The sequence below is a fragment of the Macaca fascicularis genome, chromosome 15 (assembly GCF_037993035.2).
Source record: "Macaca fascicularis isolate 582-1 chromosome 15, T2T-MFA8v1.1".
Classification (NCBI taxonomy): Eukaryota; Metazoa; Chordata; class Mammalia; order Primates; family Cercopithecidae; genus Macaca; species Macaca fascicularis.
The window spans coordinates 33,662,809-33,680,456 of NC_088389.1; positions in this window are offsets into that span (position 1 = coordinate 33,662,809).

Here is a 17,648-nt window from a genome sequence, read left to right on the forward strand (position 1 = left end):
AGAAGCCTTTAGCTAAGACAGTTCTTGTGGAATTGGGAACGTGATATTTGGAAGCCCCTAGAGGGCTATGATGAAAAAGGAAATAACCTCAGATGAAATCTAGAAAGAAGCTTTCTGAGAATCGGCTTAGTGTTCTGTTAATTCATCTCACAGAGTTACATCGGTATTTCGTGGATCTCTTTGCTAGCCTTATTTCTGTGGAATCTGAGAAGAGATATTTCGGATCCCTTTGAAGACTACAGGGCCAAAGGAAATATCTTCCGATAACAAAGAGAAAGAAGCTTACTGAGAAACTTCTTTGTGTTCTGTGAAATCATCTCACAGAGTTTCAGCTTTCCCCTCAAGAAGCCTTTCGCTAAGACAGTTCTTGTGGAATTGGCAAAATGATATTAGGAAGCCCATAGAGGGCTATGGTGAAAAAGGAAATATCCTCCGATGAAATCTGAAAAGAAGCTTTCTGAGAAACTGCTTAGTGTTCTGTTAATTCATCTCACAGAGTTACATCTGTATTTCGAGGATCTCTTTGCTAGCCTTATTTCTGTGGAATCTGAAAACAGATATTTCGGATCGCTTTGAAGACCATAGGGCCAAAGGAAATATCCTCCGATAACAAACAGAAAGAAGCTTTCTGAGAATCTTCTTTGTGTTCTGTGAAATCATCTCACAGAGTTACAGCTTTCCCCTCAAGAAGCCTTTCGCTAAGACAGTTCTTGTGGAATTGGCAAAGTGATATTTGGAAGCCCATAGAGGGCTATGTTGAAAAAGAAAATATCCTCAGATGAAATCTGGAAAGAAGCTTTCTGAGAAACTGCTTAGGGTTCTGTTAATTCATCTCACAGAGTTACTTCTGTATTTCGTGGATCTCTTTGCTAGCCTTATTTCTGTGGAATCTGAGAACAGATATTTCGGATCTCTTTGAAGACTATAGGGCCAAAGGAAATATCCTACGATAACAAAGAGAAAGAAGCTTTCTGAGAAACGTCTTTGTGTCTGTGAAATCATCTCACAGAGTTTCAGCTTTCCCCTCAAGAAGCCTTTCGCTAAGACAGTTCTTGTGGAATTGGCAAAGTGATATTTGGAAGCCCATAGAGGGCTATGGTGAAAAAGGAAATATCCTCAGATGAAATCTGGAAAGAAGCTTTCTGAGAAACTGCTTAGTGTTCTGTTAATTCATCTCACAGAGTTACATCTGTATTTCGAGGATCTCTTTGCTAGCCTTATTTCTGTGGAATCTGAGAACAGATATTTCGGATCCCTTTGAAGACGATAGGGCCAAACGAAATATCCTCCGATAACAAAGAGAAAGAATCTTTCTGAGAAAGTTCTTTGTGTTCTGTGAAATCATCTCACAGAGTTACAGCTTTCCCCTCAAGAAGCCTTTCGCTAAGACAGTTCTTGTGGAATTGGCAAAGTGATATTAGGAAGCCCATAGAGGGCTATGGTGAAAAAGGAAATATCCTCAGATGAAATCTGGAAAGAAGTTTTCTGAGAAACTGCTTAGTGTTCTGCTAATTCATCTCACAGAGTTACATCTGTATTTCGTGGATCTCTTTGCTAGCCTTATTTCTGTGGAATCTGAGAACAGATATTTCAGATCCCTTTGAAGATTATAGGGCCAAAGGAAATATCCTCTGATAACAAAGGGAAAGAAGCTTTCTGAGAAACTTCTTTGTGTTCTGTGAAATCATCTCACAGCGTTACAGCTTTCCCCTCAAGAAGCCTTTAGCTAAGACAGTTCTTGTGGAATTGGGAACGTGATATTTGGAAGCCCCTAGAGGGCTATGATGAAAAAGGAAATAACCTCAGATGAAATCTAGAAAGAAGCTTTCTGAGAATCGGCTTAGTGTTCTGTTAATTCATCTCACAGAGTTACATCGGTATTTCGTGGATCTCTTTGCTAGCCTTATTTCTGTGGAATCTGAGAAGAGATATTTCGGATCCCTTTGAAGACTACAGGGCCAAAGGAAATATCTTCCGATAACAAAGAGAAAGAAGCTTACTGAGAAACTTCTTTGTGTTCTGTGAAATCATCTCACAGAGTTTCAGCTTTCCCCTCAAGAAGCCTTTCGCTAAGACAGTTCTTGTGGAATTGGCAAAATGATATTAGGAAGCCCATAGAGGGCTATGGTGAAAAAGGAAATATCCTCCGATGAAATCTGAAAAGAAGCTTTCTGAGAAACTGCTTAGTGTTCTGTTAATTCATCTCACAGAGTTACATCTGTATTTCGAGGATCTCTTTGCTAGCCTTATTTCTGTGGAATCTGAAAACAGATATTTCGGATCGCTTTGAAGACCATAGGGCCAAAGGAAATATCCTCCGATAACAAACAGAAAGAAGCTTTCTGAGAATCTTCTTTGTGTTCTGTGAAATCATCTCACAGAGTTACAGCTTTCCCCTCAAGAAGCCTTTCGCTAAGACAGTTCTTGTGGAATTGGCAAAGTGATATTTGGAAGCCCATAGAGGGCTATGTTGAAAAAGAAAATATCCTCAGATGAAATCTGGAAAGAAGCTTTCTGAGAAACTGCTTAGGGTTCTGTTAATTCATCTCACAGAGTTACTTCTGTATTTCGTGGATCTCTTTGCTAGCCTTATTTCTGTGGAATCTGAGAACAGATATTTCGGATCTCTTTGAAGACTATAGGGCCAAAGGAAATATCCTACGATAACAAAGAGAAAGAAGCTTTCTGAGAAACGTCTTTGTGTCTGTGAAATCATCTCACAGAGTTTCAGCTTTCCCCTCAAGAAGCCTTTCGCTAAGACAGTTCTTGTGGAATTGGCAAAGTGATATTTGGAAGCCCATAGCGGGCTATGGTGAAAAAGGAAATATCCTCTGATGAAATATGGAAAGAAGCTTTCTGAGAATCTGCTTAGTGTTCTGTTAATTCATCTCACAGAGTTACATCTGTATTTCGTGGATCTCTTTGCTAGCCTTATTTCTGTGGAGTCTGAGAACAGATATTTCGGATCCCTTTGAAGACTATAGGGCCAAAGGAAATATCCTCCATTAACAAAGAGAAAGAAGCTTTCTGAAAAACTTCTTTGTGTTCTGTGAAATCATCTCACAGAGTTACAGCTTTCCCCTCAAGAAGCCTTTCGCTAAGACAGTTCTTGTGGAATTGGCAAAGTGATACTTGGAAGCCCATAGAGGGCTATGGTGAAAAAGGAAATATCCTCAGATGAAATCTGGAAAGAAGCTTTCTGAGAAACTGCTTAGTGTTCTGTTAATTCATCTCACAGAGTTACATCTGTATTTCGTGGATCTCTTTGCTAGCCTTATTTCTGTGGAATCTGAGAACAGATATTTCAGATCCCTTTGAAGACTATAGGGCCAAAGGAAATATCCTCTGATAACAAAGAGAAAGAAGCTTTCTGAAAAACTTCTTTGTGTTCTGTGAAATCATCTCACAGCGTTACAGCTTTCCCCTCAAGAAGCCTTTAGCTAAGACAGTTCTTCTGGAATTGGGAAAGTGATATTTGGAAGCCCCTAGAGGGCTATGGTGAAAAAGGAAATATCCTCCGATGAAATCTGGAAAGAAGGTTTCTGAGAAACTGCTTAGTGTTCTGTTAATTCATCTCACAGAGTTACCTCTGTATTTCGTGGATATCTTTGCTAGCCTTATTTCTGTGGAATCTGAGAACAGACATTTCGGATCCCTTTGAAGACCATAGGGCCAAAAGAAATATCCTCCGATAACAAAGAGAAAGAAGCTTTCTGAGAAACTTCTTTGTGTTCTGTGAAATCAGCTCACAGAGATACAGCTTTCCGCTCAAGAAGCCTTTCGCTAAGACAGTTCTTGGGGAATTGTCAAAGTGATATTGGGAAGCCCATAGAGGGCAATGGTGAAAAAGGAAATATCCTCAGATGAAATCTGGAAAGAAGCTTTCTGAGAAACTGCTTAGTGTTCTGTTAATTCATCTCACAGAGTTACATCTGTATTTCGTGGTTCTCTTTGCTATCCTTATTTCTGTGGAATCTGAGAACAGATATTTCGTATCCCTTTGAAGACCATAGGGCCAAAGGAAATATCCTCCGATAACAAAGAGAAAGAAGCTTTCTGAGAAACTTCTTTGTGTTCTGTGAAATCATCTCACAGAGTTACAGCTTTCCCCTCAAGAAGCCTTTCACTAAGACAGTTCTTGTGGAATTGGCAAAGTGATATTTGGTAGCCCATAGAGGGCTATGGTGAAAAAGGAAATATCCTCAGATGAAATCTGGAAAGAAGCTTTCTGAGAAACTGCTTAGTGTTCTGCTAATTCATCTCACAGAGTTACATCTGTATTTCGTGGATCTCTTTGCTAGCCTTATTTCTGTGGAATCTGAGAACAGATATTTCAGATCCCTTTGAAGACTATAGGGCCAAAGGAAATATCCTCTGATAACAAAGAGAAAGAAGCTTTCTGAGAAACTTCTTTGTGTTCTGTGAAATCATCTCACAGCGTTACAGCTTTCCCCTCAAGAAGCCTTTAGCTAAGACAGTTCTTGTGGAATTGGGAAAGTGATATTTGGAAGCCCCAAGAGGGCTATGGTGAAAAAGGAAATATCCTCCGATGAAATCTAGAAAGAAGCTTTCTGTGAATCTGCTTAGTGTTCTGTTAATTCATCTCACAGAGTTACATCTGTATTTCGTGGATCTCTTTGCTAGCCTTATTTCTTTGGAATCTGAGAAGACATATTTCGGATCCATTTGAAGACTATAGGGCCAAAGGAAATATCCTCCGATAACAAAGAGAAAGAAGCTTACTGAGAAAATACTTTGTGTTCTGTGAAATCATCTCACAGAGTTTCAGCTTTCCCCTCAAGAAGCCTTTCGCTAAGAGAGTTCTTGTGGAATTGGCAAAGAGATATTTGGAAGCCCATAGTGGGCTATGGTGAAATAGGAAATATCCTCAGATGAAATCTGGAAAGAAGCTTTCTGAGAATCTGCTTAGTGTTCTGTTAATTCATCTCACAGAGTTACATCTGTATTTCGTGGATCTCTTTGCTAGCCTTATTTCTGTGGAATCTGAGAACAGATATTTCGGATCCCTTTGAAGACTATACGGCCAAAGGAAATATCCTCCGATAACAAATAGAAAGAAGCTTTCTGAGAAACTTCTTTGTGTTCTGTGAAATCATCTCACAGAGTTACAGTTTTCCCCTCAAGAAGCCTTTCGCTACGATAGTTCTTGGGGAATTGGCAAAGTGATATTGGGAAACCCTTAGAGGGCTATGGTGAAAAAGGAAATATCCTCCGATGAAATCTGGAAAGAAGCTTTCTGAGAAACTGCTTAGTGTTCTGTTAATTCATCTCACAGAGTTACATCTGTATTTCGAGGATCTCTTTGCTAGCCTTATTACTGTGGAATCTGAGAACAGATATTTCGGATCGCTTTGAAGACCATAGGGCCAAAGAAAATATCCTCCGATAACAAAGAGTAAGAAGCTTTCTGAGAAACTTCTTTGTGTTCTGTGAAATCATCTCACAGAGTTACAGCTTTCCCCTCAAGAAGCCTTTCGCTAAGACAGTTCTTGTGGAATTGGCAAAGTGATATTTGAAAGCCTTTAGAGGGCTATGTTGAGAAAGGAAATATCTTCAGATGAAATCTGGAAAGAAGTTTTCTGAGAAACTGCTTAGTGTTCTGTTAATTCATCTCACAGAGTTACATCTGTATTTCGTGGATCTCTTTGCTAGCCTTATTTCTGTGGAATCTGAGAACAGATATTTCAGATCCCTTTGAAGACTATAGGGCCAAAGGAAATATCCTCTGATAACAAAGAGAAAGAAGCTTTCTGAGACACTTCTTTGTGTTCTGTGAAATCATCTCACAGAGTTACAGCTTTCCCCTCAAGAAGCCTTTCGCTAAGACAGTTCTTGTGGAATTGGCAAAGTGATACTTGGAAGCCCATAGAGGGCTATGGTGAAAAAGGAAATATCCTCAGATGAAATCTGGAAAGAAGCTTTCTGAGAAACTGCTTAGTGTTCTGTTAATTCATCTCACAGAGTTACATCTGTATTTCGTGGATCTCTTTGCTAGCCTTATTTCTGTGGATTCTGAGAACAGATATTTCAGATCCCTTTGAAGACTATAGGGCCAAAGGAAATATCCTCTGATAACAAAGAGAAAGAAGCTTTCTGAAAAACTTCTTTGTGTTCTGTGAAATCATCTCACAGCGTTACAGCTTTCCCCTCAAGAAGCCTTTAGCTAAGACAGTTCTTCTGGAATTGGGAAAGTGATATTTGGAAGCCCCTAGAGGGCTATGGTGAAAAAGGAAATATCCTCCAATGAAATCTGGAAAGAAGGTTTCTGAGAAACTGCTTAGTGTTCTGTTAATTCATCTCACAGAGTTACCTCTGTATTTCGTGGATATCTTTGCTAGCCTTATTTCTGTGGAATCTGAGAACAGACATTTCGGATCCCTTTGAAGACCATAGGGCCAAAAGAAATATCCTCCGATAACAAAGAGAAAGAAGCTTTCTGAGAAACTTCTTTGTGTTCTGTGAAATCAGCTCACAGAGATACAGCTTTCCGCTCAAGAAGCCTTTCGCTAAGACAGTTCTTGGGGAATTGTCAAAGTGATATTGGGAAGCCCATAGAGGGCAATGGTGAAAAAGGAAATATCCTCAGATGAAATCTGGAAAGAAGCTTTCTGAGAAACTGCTTAGTGTTCTGTTAATTCATCTCACAGAGTTACATCTGTATTTCGTGGATCTCTTTGCTATCCTTATTTCTGTGGAATCTGAGAACAGATATTTCGTATCCCTTTGAAGACCATAGGGCCAAAGGAAATATCCTCCGATAACAAAGAGAAAGAAGCTTTCTGAGAAACTTCTTTGTGTTCTGTGAAATCATCTCACAGAGTTACAGCTTTCCCCTCAAGAAGCCTTTCACTAAGACAGTTCTTGTGGAATTGGCAAAGTGATATTTGGTAGCCCATAGAGGGCTATGGTGAAAAAGGAAATATCCTCAGATGAAATCTGGAAAGAAGCTTTCTGAGAAACTGCTTAGTGTTCTGCTAATTCATCTCACAGAGTTACATCTGTATTTCGTGGATCTCTTTGCTAGCCTTATTTCTGTGGAATCTGTGAACAGATATTTCAGATCCCTTTGAAGACTATAGGGCCAAAGGAAATATCCTCTGATAACAAAGAGAAAGAAGCTTTCTGAGAAACTTCTTTGTGTTCTGTGAAATCATCTCACAGCGTTACAGCTTTCCCCTCAAGAAGCCTTTAGCTAAGACAGTTCCTGTGGAATTGGGAAAGTGATATTTGGAAGCCCCAAGAGGGCTATGGTGAAAAAGGAAATATCCTCCGATGAAATCTAGAAAGAAGCTTTCTGTGAATCTGCTTAGTGTTCTGTTAATTCATCTCACAGAGTTACATCTGTATTTCGTGGATCTCTTTGCTAGCCTTATTTCTTTGGAATCTGAGAAGACATATTTCGGATCCATTTGAAGACTATAGGGCCAAAGGAAATATCCTCCGATAACAAAGAGAAAGAAGCTTACTGAGAAAATACTTTGTGTTCTGTGAAATCATCTCACAGAGTTTCAGCTTTCCCCTCAAGAAGCCTTTCGCTAAGAGAGTTCTTGTGGAATTGGCAAAGTGATATTTGGAAGCCCATAGTGGGCTATGGTGAAATAGGAAATATCCTCAGATGAAATCTGGAAAGAAGCTTTCTGAGAATCTGCTTAGTGTTCTGTTAATTCATCTCACAGAGTTACATCTGTATTTCGTGGATCTCTTTGCTAGCCTTATTTCTGTGGAATCTGAGAACAGATATTTCGGATCCCTTTGAAGACTATACGGCCAAAGGGAATATCCTCCGATAACAAAGAGAAAGAAGCTTTCTGAGAAACTTCTTTGTGTTCTGTGAAATCATCTCACAGAGTTACAGTTTTCCCCTCAAGAAGCCTTTCGCTACGATAGTTCTTGGGGAATTGGCAAAGTGATATTGGGAAACCCTTAGAGGGCTATGGTGAAAAAGGAAATATCCTCCGATGAAATCTGGAAAGAAGCTTTCTGAGAAACTGCTTAGTGTTCTGTTAATTCATCTCACAGAGTTACATCTGTATTTCGAGGATCTCTTTGCTAGCCTTATTACTGTGGAATCTGAGAACAGATATTTCGGATCGCTTTGAAGACCATAGGGCCAAAGAAAATATCCTCCGATAACAAAGAGTAAGAAGCTTTCTGAGAAACTTCTTTGTGTTCTGTGAAATCATCTCACAGAGTTACAGCTTTCCCCTCAAGAAGCCTTTCGCTAAGACAGTTCTTGTGGAATTGGCAAAGTGATATTTGAAAGCCTTTAGAGGGCTATGTTGAGAAAGGAAATATCTTCAGATGAAATCTGGAAAGAAGTTTTCTGAGAAACTGCTTAGTGTTCTGTTAATTCATCTCACAGAGTTACATCTGTATTTCGTGGATCTCTTTGCTAGCCTTATTTCTGTGGAATCTGAGAACAGATATTTCAGATCCCTTTGAAGACTATAGGGCCAAAGGAAATATCCTCTGATAACAAAGAGAAAGAAGCTTTCTGAGACACTTCTTTGTGTTCTGTGAAATCATCTCACAGAGTTACAGCTTTCCCCTCAAGAAGCCTTTCGCTAAGACAGTTCTTGTGGAATTGGCAAAGTGATACTTGGAAGCCCATAGAGGGCTATGGTGAAAAAGGAAATATCCTCAGATGAAATCTGGAAAGAAGCTTTCTGAGAAACTGCTTAGTGTTCTGTTAATTCATCTCACAGAGTTACATCTGTATTTCGTGGATCTCTTTGCTAGCCTTATTTCTGTGGAATCTGAGAACAGATATTTCAGATCCCTTTGAAGACTATAGGGCCAAAGGAAATATCCTCTGATAACAAAGAGAAAGAAGCTTTCTGAGAAACTTCTTTGTGTTCTGTGAAATCATCTCACAGCGTTACAGCTTTCCCCTCAAGAAGCCTTTAGCTAAGACAGTTCTTGTGGAATTGGGAAAGTGATATTTGGAAGCCCCAAGAGGGCTATGGTGAAAAAGGAAATATCCTCCGATGAAATCTAGAAAGAAGCTTTCTGTGAATCTGCTTAGTGTTCTGTTAATTCATCTCACAGAGTTACATCTGTATTTCGTGGATCTCTTTGCTAGCCTTATTTCTTTGGAATCTGAGAAGACATATTTCGGATCCATTTGAAGACTATAGGGCCAAAGGAAATATCCTCCGATAACAAAGAGAAAGAAGCTTACTGAGAAAATACTTTGTGTTCTGTGAAATCATCTCACAGAGTTTCAGCTTTCCCCTCAAGAAGCCTTTCGCTAAGAGAGTTCTTGTGGAATTGGCAAAGTGATATTTGGAAGCCCATAGTGGGCTATGGTGAAATAGGAAATATCCTCAGATGAAATCTGGAAAGAAGCTTTCTGAGAATCTGCTTAGTGTTCTGTTAATTCATCTCACAGAGTTACATCTGTATTTCGTGGATCTCTTTGCTAGCCTTATTTCTGTGGAATCTGAGAACAGATATTTCGGATCCCTTTGAAGACTATACGGCCAAAGGAAATATCCTCCGATAACAAAGAGAAAGAAGCTTTCTGAGAAACTTCTTTGTGTTCTGTGAAATCATCTCACAGAGTTACAGTTTTCCCCTCAAGAAGCCTTTCGCTACGATAGTTCTTGGGGAATTGGCAAAGTGATATTGGGAAACCCTTAGAGGGCTATGGTGAAAAAGGAAATATCCTCCGATGAAATCTGGAAAGAAGCTTTCTGAGAAACTGCTTAGTGTTCTGTTAATTCATCTCACAGAGTTACATCTGTATTTCGAGGATCTCTTTGCTAGCCTTATTACTGTGGAATCTGAGAACAGATATTTCGGATCGCTTTGAAGACCATAGGGCCAAAGAAAATATCCTCCGATAACAAAGAGTAAGAAGCTTTCTGAGAAACTTCTTTGTGTTCTGTGAAATCATCTCACAGAGTTACAGCTTTCCCCTCAAGAAGCCTTTCGCTAAGACAGTTCTTGTGGAATTGGCAAAGTGATATTTGAAAGCCTTTAGAGGGCTATGTTGAGAAAGGAAATATCTTCAGATGAAATCTGGAAAGAAGTTTTCTGAGAAACTGCTTAGTGTTCTGTTAATTCATCTCACAGAGTTACATCTGTATTTCGTGGATCTCTTTGCTAGCCTTATTTCTGTGGAATCTGAGAACAGATATTTCAGATCCCTTTGAAGACTATAGGGCCAAAGGAAATATCCTCTGATAACAAAGAGAAAGAAGCTTTCTGAGACACTTCTTTGTGTTCTGTGAAATCATCTCACAGAGTTACAGCTTTCCCCTCAAGAAGCCTTTCGCTAAGACAGTTCTTGTGGAATTGGCAAAGTGATACTTGGAAGCCCATAGAGGGCTATGGTGAAAAAGGAAATATCCTCAGATGAAATCTGGAAAGAAGCTTTCTGAGAAACTGCTTAGTGTTCTGTTAATTCATCTCACAGAGTTACATCTGTATTTCGTGGATCTCTTTGCTAGCCTTATTTCTGTGGAATCTGAGAACAGATATTTCAGATCCCTTTGAAGACTATAGGGCCAAAGGAAATATCCTCTGATAACAAAGAGAAAGAAGCTTTCTGAAAAACTTCTTTGTGTTCTGTGAAATCATCTCACAGCGTTACAGCTTTCCCCTCAAGAAGCCTTTAGCTAAGACAGTTCTTCTGGAATTGGGAAAGTGATATTTGGAAGCCCCTAGAGGGCTATGGTGAAAAAGGAAATATCCTCCGATGAAATCTGGAAAGAAGGTTTCTGAGAAACTGCTTAGTGTTCTGTTAATTCATCTCACAGAGTTACCTCTGTATTTCGTGGATATCTTTGCTAGCCTTATTTCTGTGGAATCTGAGAACAGACATTTCGGATCCCTTTGAAGACCATAGGGCCAAAAGAAATATCCTCCGATAACAAAGAGAAAGAAGCTTTCTGAGAAACTTCTTTGTGTTCTGTGAAATCAGCTCACAGAGATACAGCTTTCCGCTCAAGAAGCCTTTCGCTAAGACAGTTCTTGGGGAATTGTCAAAGTGATATTGGGAAGCCCATAGAGGGCAATGGTGAAAAAGGAAATATCCTCAGATGAAATCTGGAAAGAAGCTTTCTGAGAAACTGCTTAGTGTTCTGCTAATTCATCTCACAGAGTTACATCTGTATTTCGTGGATCTCTTTGCTAGCCTTATTTCTGTGGAATCTGAGAACAGATATTTCAGATCCCTTTGAAGACTATAGGACCAAAGGAAATATCCTCTGATAACAAAGAGAAAGAAGCTTTCTGAGAAACTTCTTTGTGTTCTGTGAAATCATCTCACAGCGTTACAGCTTTCCCCTCAAGAAGCCTTTAGCTAAGACAGTTCTTGTGGAATTGGGAAAGTGATATTTGGAAGCCCCAAGAGGGCTATGGTGAAAAAGGAAATATCCTCCGATGAAATCTAGAAAGAAGCTTTCTGTGAATCTGCTTAGTGTTCTGTTAATTCATCTCACAGAGTTACATCTGTATTTCGTGGATCTCTTTGCTAGCCTTATTTCTTTGGAATCTGAGAAGACATATTTCGGATCCATTTGAAGACTATAGGGCCAAAGGAAATATCCTCCGATAACAAAGAGAAAGAAGCTTACTGAGAAAATACTTTGTGTTCTGTGAAATCATCTCACAGAGTTTCAGCTTTCCCCTCAAGAAGCCTTTCGCTAAGAGAGTTCTTGTGGAATTGGCAAAGTGATATTTGGAAGCCCATAGTGGGCTATGGTGAAATAGGAAATATCCTCAGATGAAATCTGGAAAGAAGCTTTCTGAGAATCTGCTTAGTGTTCTGTTAATTCATCTCACAGAGTTACATCTGTATTTCGTGGATCTCTTTGCTAGCCTTATTTCTGTGGAATCTGAGAACAGATATTTCGGATCCCTTTGAAGACTATACGGCCAAAGGAAATATCCTCCGATAACAAAGAGAAGGAAGCTTTCTGAGAAACTTCTTTGTGTTCTGTGAAATCATCTCACAGAGTTACAGTTTTCCCCTCAAGAAGCCTTTCGCTACGATAGTTCTTGGGGAATTGGCAAAGTGATATTGGGAAACCCTTAGAGGGCTATGGTGAAAAAGGAAATATCCTCCGATGAAATCTGGAAAGAAGCTTTCTGAGAAACTGCTTAGTGTTCTGTTAATTCATCTCACAGAGTTACATCTGTATTTCGAGGATCTCTTTGCTAGCCTTATTACTGTGGAATCTGAGAACAGATATTTCGGATCGCTTTGAAGACCATAGGGCCAAAGAAAATATCCTCCGATAACAAAGAGTAAGAAGCTTTCTGAGAAACTTCTTTGTGTTCTGTGAAATCATCTCACAGAGTTACAGCTTTCCCCTCAAGAAGCCTTTCGCTAAGACAGTTCTTGTGGAATTGGCAAAGTGATATTTGAAAGCCTTTAGAGGGCTATGTTGAGAAAGGAAATATCTTCAGATGAAATCTGGAAAGAAGTTTTCTGAGAAACTGCTTAGTGTTCTGTTAATTCATCTCACAGAGTTACATCTGTATTTCGTGGATCTCTTTGCTAGCCTTATTTCTGTGGAATCTGAGAACAGATATTTCAGATCCCTTTGAAGACTATAGGGCCAAAGAAATATCCTCTGATAACAAAGAGAAAGAAGCTTTCTGAGACACTTCTTTGTGTTCTGTGAAATCATCTCACAGAGTTACAGCTTTCCCCTCAAGAAGCCTTTCGCTAAGACAGTTCTTGTGGAATTGGCAAAGTGATACTTGGAAGCCCATAGAGGGCTATGGTGAAAAAGGAAATATCCTCAGATGAAATCTGGAAAGAAGCTTTCTGAGAAACTGCTTAGTGTTCTGTTAATTCATCTCACAGAGTTACATCTGTATTTCGTGGATCTCTTTGCTAGCCTTATTTCTGTGGAATCTGAGAACAGATATTTCAGATCCCTTTGAAGACTATAGGGCCAAAGGAAATATCCTCTGATAACAAAGAGAAAGAAGCTTTCTGAGAAACTTCTTTGTGTTCTGTGAAATCATCTCACAGCGTTACAGCTTTCCCCTCAAGAAGCCTTTAGCTAAGACAGTTCTTGTGGAATTGGGAAAGTGATATTTGGAAGCCCCAAGAGGGCTATGGTGAAAAAGGAAATATCCTCCGATGAAATCTAGAAAGAAGCTTTCTGTGAATCTGCTTAGTGTTCTGTTAATTCATCTCACAGAGTTACATCTGTATTTCGTGGATCTCTTTGCTAGCCTTATTTCTTTGGAATCTGAGAAGACATATTTCGGATCCATTTGAAGACTATAGGGCCAAAGGAAATATCCTCCGATAACAAAGAGAAAGAAGCTTACTGAGAAAATACTTTGTGTTCTGTGAAATCATCTCACAGAGTTTCAGCTTTCCCCTCAAGAAGCCTTTCGCTAAGAGAGTTCTTGTGGAATTGGCAAAGTGATATTTGGAAGCCCATAGTGGGCTATGGTGAAATAGGAAATATCCTCAGATGAAATCTGGAAAGAAGCTTTCTGAGAATCTGCTTAGTGTTCTGTTAATTCATCTCACAGAGTTACATCTGTATTTCGTGGATCTCTTTGCTAGCCTTATTTCTGTGGAATCTGAGAACAGATATTTCGGATCCCTTTGAAGACTATACGGCCAAAGGAAATATCCTCCGATAACAAAGAGAAAGAAGCTTTCTGAGAAACTTCTTTGTGTTCTGTGAAATCATCTCACAGAGTTACAGTTTTCCCCTCAAGAAGCCTTTCGCTACGATAGTTCTTGGGGAATTGGCAAAGTGATATTGGGAAACCCTTAGAGGGCTATGGTGAAAAAGGAAATATCCTCCGATGAAATCTGGAAAGAAGCTTTCTGAGAAACTGCTTAGTGTTCTGTTAATTCATCTCACAGAGTTACATCTGTATTTCGAGGATCTCTTTGCTAGCCTTATTACTGTGGAATCTGAGAACAGATATTTCGGATCGCTTTGAAGACCATAGGGCCAAAGAAAATATCCTCCGATAACAAAGAGTAAGAAGCTTTCTGAGAAACTTCTTTGTGTTCTGTGAAATCATCTCACAGAGTTACAGCTTTCCCCTCAAGAAGCCTTTCGCTAAGACAGTTCTTGTGGAATTGGCAAAGTGATATTTGAAAGCCTTTAGAGGGCTATGTTGAGAAAGGAAATATCTTCAGATGAAATCTGGAAAGAAGCTTTCTGAGAAACTGCTTAGTGTTCTGTTAATTCATCTCACAGAGTTACATCTGTATTTCGTGGATCTCTTTGCTAGCCTTATATCTGTGGAATCTGAGAACAGATATTTCAGATCCCTTTGAAGACTATAGGGCCAAAGGAAATATCCTCTGATAACAAAGAGAAAGAAGCTTTCTGAGACACTTCTTTGTGTTCTGTGAAATCATCTCACAGCGTTACAGCTTTCCCCTCAAGAAGCCTTTAGCTAAGACAGTTCTTCTGGAATTGGGAAAGTGATATTTGGAAGCCCCTAGAGGGCTATGGTGAAAAAGGAAATATCCTCAGATGAAATTTGGATAGAAGCTTTCTGAGAATCTGCTTAGTGTTCTCTTAATTCATCTCACAGAGTTACATCTGTATTTCGTGGATCTCTTTGGTAGCGTTATTTCTGTGGAATCTGAGAAGAGATATTTCGGATCCCTTTGAAGACTATAGGGCCAAATGAAATATCCTCCGATAACAAAGAGAAAGAAGCTTTCTGAGAAACTTCTTTGTGTTCTGTGAAATCATCTCACAGAGTTACAGCTTTCTACTCAAGAAGCCTTTCGCTAAGACAGTTCTTGTGGAATTGGCAAAGTGATATTTGGAAGCCCATAGAGGGCCATGGTGAAAAAGGAAATATCCTCAGATGAAATCTGGAAAGAAGCTTTCTGAGAAACCGCTTAGTGTTCCGTTAATTCATCTCACAGAGTTACATCTGTATTTCGTGGATCTCTTTGCTAGCCTTATTTCTGTGGAATCTGAGAACAGATATTTCGGATCCCTTTGAAGACGATAGGGCCAAATGAAATATCCTCCGATAACAAAGAGAAAGAAGCTTTCTGAGAAACTTCTTTGTGTTCTGTGAAATCATCTCACAGAGTTACAGCTTTCCCCTCAAGAAGCCTGTCGCTAAGACAGTTCTTGTGGAATTGGCAAAGTGATATTTGGAAGCCCAGAGAGGGCTATGGTGAAAAAGGAAATATCCTCAGATGAAATCTGGAAAGAAGCTTTCTGAGAAACTGCTTAGTGTTCTGTTAATTCATCTCACAGAGTTACATCTGTATTTCGTGGATCTCTTTGCTAGCCTTATTTCTGTGGAATCTGAGGACAGATATTTCGGATCCCTTTGAAGACCATAGGGCCAAACGAAATGTCCTCTGATAACAAAGAGAAAGAAGCTTTCTGAGAAACTTCTTTGTGTTCTGTGAAATCATCTCACAGAGTTACAGCTTTCCCCTCAAGAAGCCTTTCGCTAAGACAGTTCTTGTGGAATTGGCAAAGTGATATTTGGAAGCCCTTAGAGGGCTATGGTGAAAAAGGAAATATCCTAAGATGAAATCTGGAAAGAAGCTTTCTGGGAAACTGCTTAGGGTTCTGTTAATTCATCTCACAGTGTTACATCTGTATTCGTCGATCTCTTTGCTAGCCTTATTTCTGAGGAATCTGAGAAGAGATATTTCAGATCCCTTTGACGACTATAGGGCCAAAGGATATATCCTCAGATAACAAAGAGAAAGAAGCTTTCTGAGAAACTTCTTTGTGTTCTCTGAAATCATCGCACAGCGTTACAGCTTTCCCCTCAAGAAGCCTTTAGCTAAGACAGTTCTTGTGGAATTGGCAAAGTGATATTTGGAAGCCCATAGAGGGCAATGGTGAAAAAGGAAATATCCTCAGATGAAATCTGGAAAGAAGCTTTCTGAAAATCTGCTTAGTGTTCTGTTAATTCATCTCACAGAGTTACATCTGTATTTCGTGGATCTCTTTGCTAGCCTTATTTCTGTGGAATCTGAGAACAGATATTTCGGATCCCTTTGAAGACTATAGGGCCAAAGGAAATATCCTCCGATAACAAAGAGAAAGAAGCTTTCTGAGAAACTTCTTTGTGTTCTGTGAAATCAGCTCACAGAATTACAGCTTTCCCCTCAAGAAGCCTTTCGCTAAGACAGTTCTTGTGGAATTGGCAAAGTGATATTGGGAAGCCCATAGAGGGCTATGGTGAAAAAGGATATATCCTCAGATGAAATCTGGAAAGAAGCTTTCTGAGAAACTGCTTAGTGTTCTGTTAATTCATCTCAGAGAGTTACATCTGTATTTCGTGGATGTCTTTGCTAGCCTTATTTCTGTGGAATCTGAGAACAGATATTTCGGATCCCTTTGAAGACTATAGGGCCAAAGGAAATATCCTCCGATAACAAAGAGAAAGAAGCTTTCTGAGAAACTTCTTTGTGTTCTGTGAAATCATCTCACAGAGTTACAGCTTTCTCCTCAAGAAGCCTTTCGCTAAGACAGTTCTTGTGGAATTGGCAAAGTGATATTTGGAAGCCCGTAGAGGGCTATGGTGAAAAAAGAAATATCCTCAGATGATATCTTTAAAGAAGCTTTCTGAGAAACTGCTTAGTGTTCTGTTAATTCATCTCACAGAGTTACAACTGTATTTCGTGGATCTCTTTGCTAGCCTTATTTCTGTGGAATCTGAGAACAGATATTTCGGATCCCTTTGAAGACAATAGAGCCAAACGAAATGTCCTCCGATAACAAAGAGAAAGAAGCTTTCTGACAAACTTCTTTGTGTTCTGTGAAATCATCTCACAGAGTTACAGCTTTCCCCTCAAGAAGCCTTTCGCTAAGACAGTTCTTGTGGAATTGGCAAAGTGATATTTGGAAGCCCATAGAGGGCTATGGTGAAAAAGGAAATATCCTCCGATGAAATCTGGAAAGAAGGTTTCTGAAAAACTGCTTAGTGCTCTGTTAATTCATCTCACCGAGTTATATCTGTATTTCGTGGATCTCTTTGCTAGCCTTATTTCTGTGGAATCTGAGAACAGATATTTCGGATCCTTTTGAAGAACATAGGGCCAAAGGTAATATCCTCCGATAAAAAAGAGAAAGAAGGTTTCTGAGAAACTTCTTTGTGTTCTGTGAAATCATCTCACAGAGTTACAGCTTTCCCCTCAAGAAGCCTTTCGCAAAGACAGTTCTTGTGGAATTGGCAAAGTGATATTTTAAAGCCCATAGAGGGCTATGTTGAGAAATGAAATATCTTCAGATGAAATCTGGAAAGAAGCTTTCTGAGAAACTGCTTAGTGTTCTGTTAATTCATCTCACAGAGTTACATCTGTATTTCGTGGATCTCTTTGCTAGCCTTATTTCTGTGGAATCTGAGAACAGATATTTCAGATCCCTTTGAAGACTATAGGGCCAAAGGAAATATCCTCTGATAACAAAGAGAAAGAAGCTTTCTGAGACACTTCTTTGTGTTCTGTGAAATCATCTCACAGCGTTACAGCTTTCCCCTCAAGAAGCCTTTAGCTAAGAGAGTTCTTCTGGAATTGGGAAAGTGATATTTGGAAGCCCCTAGAGGGCTATGGTGAAAAAGGAAATATCCTCAGATGAAATCTGGATAGAAGCTTTCTGAGAATCTGCTTAGTGTTCTCTTAATTCATCTCACAGAGTTAC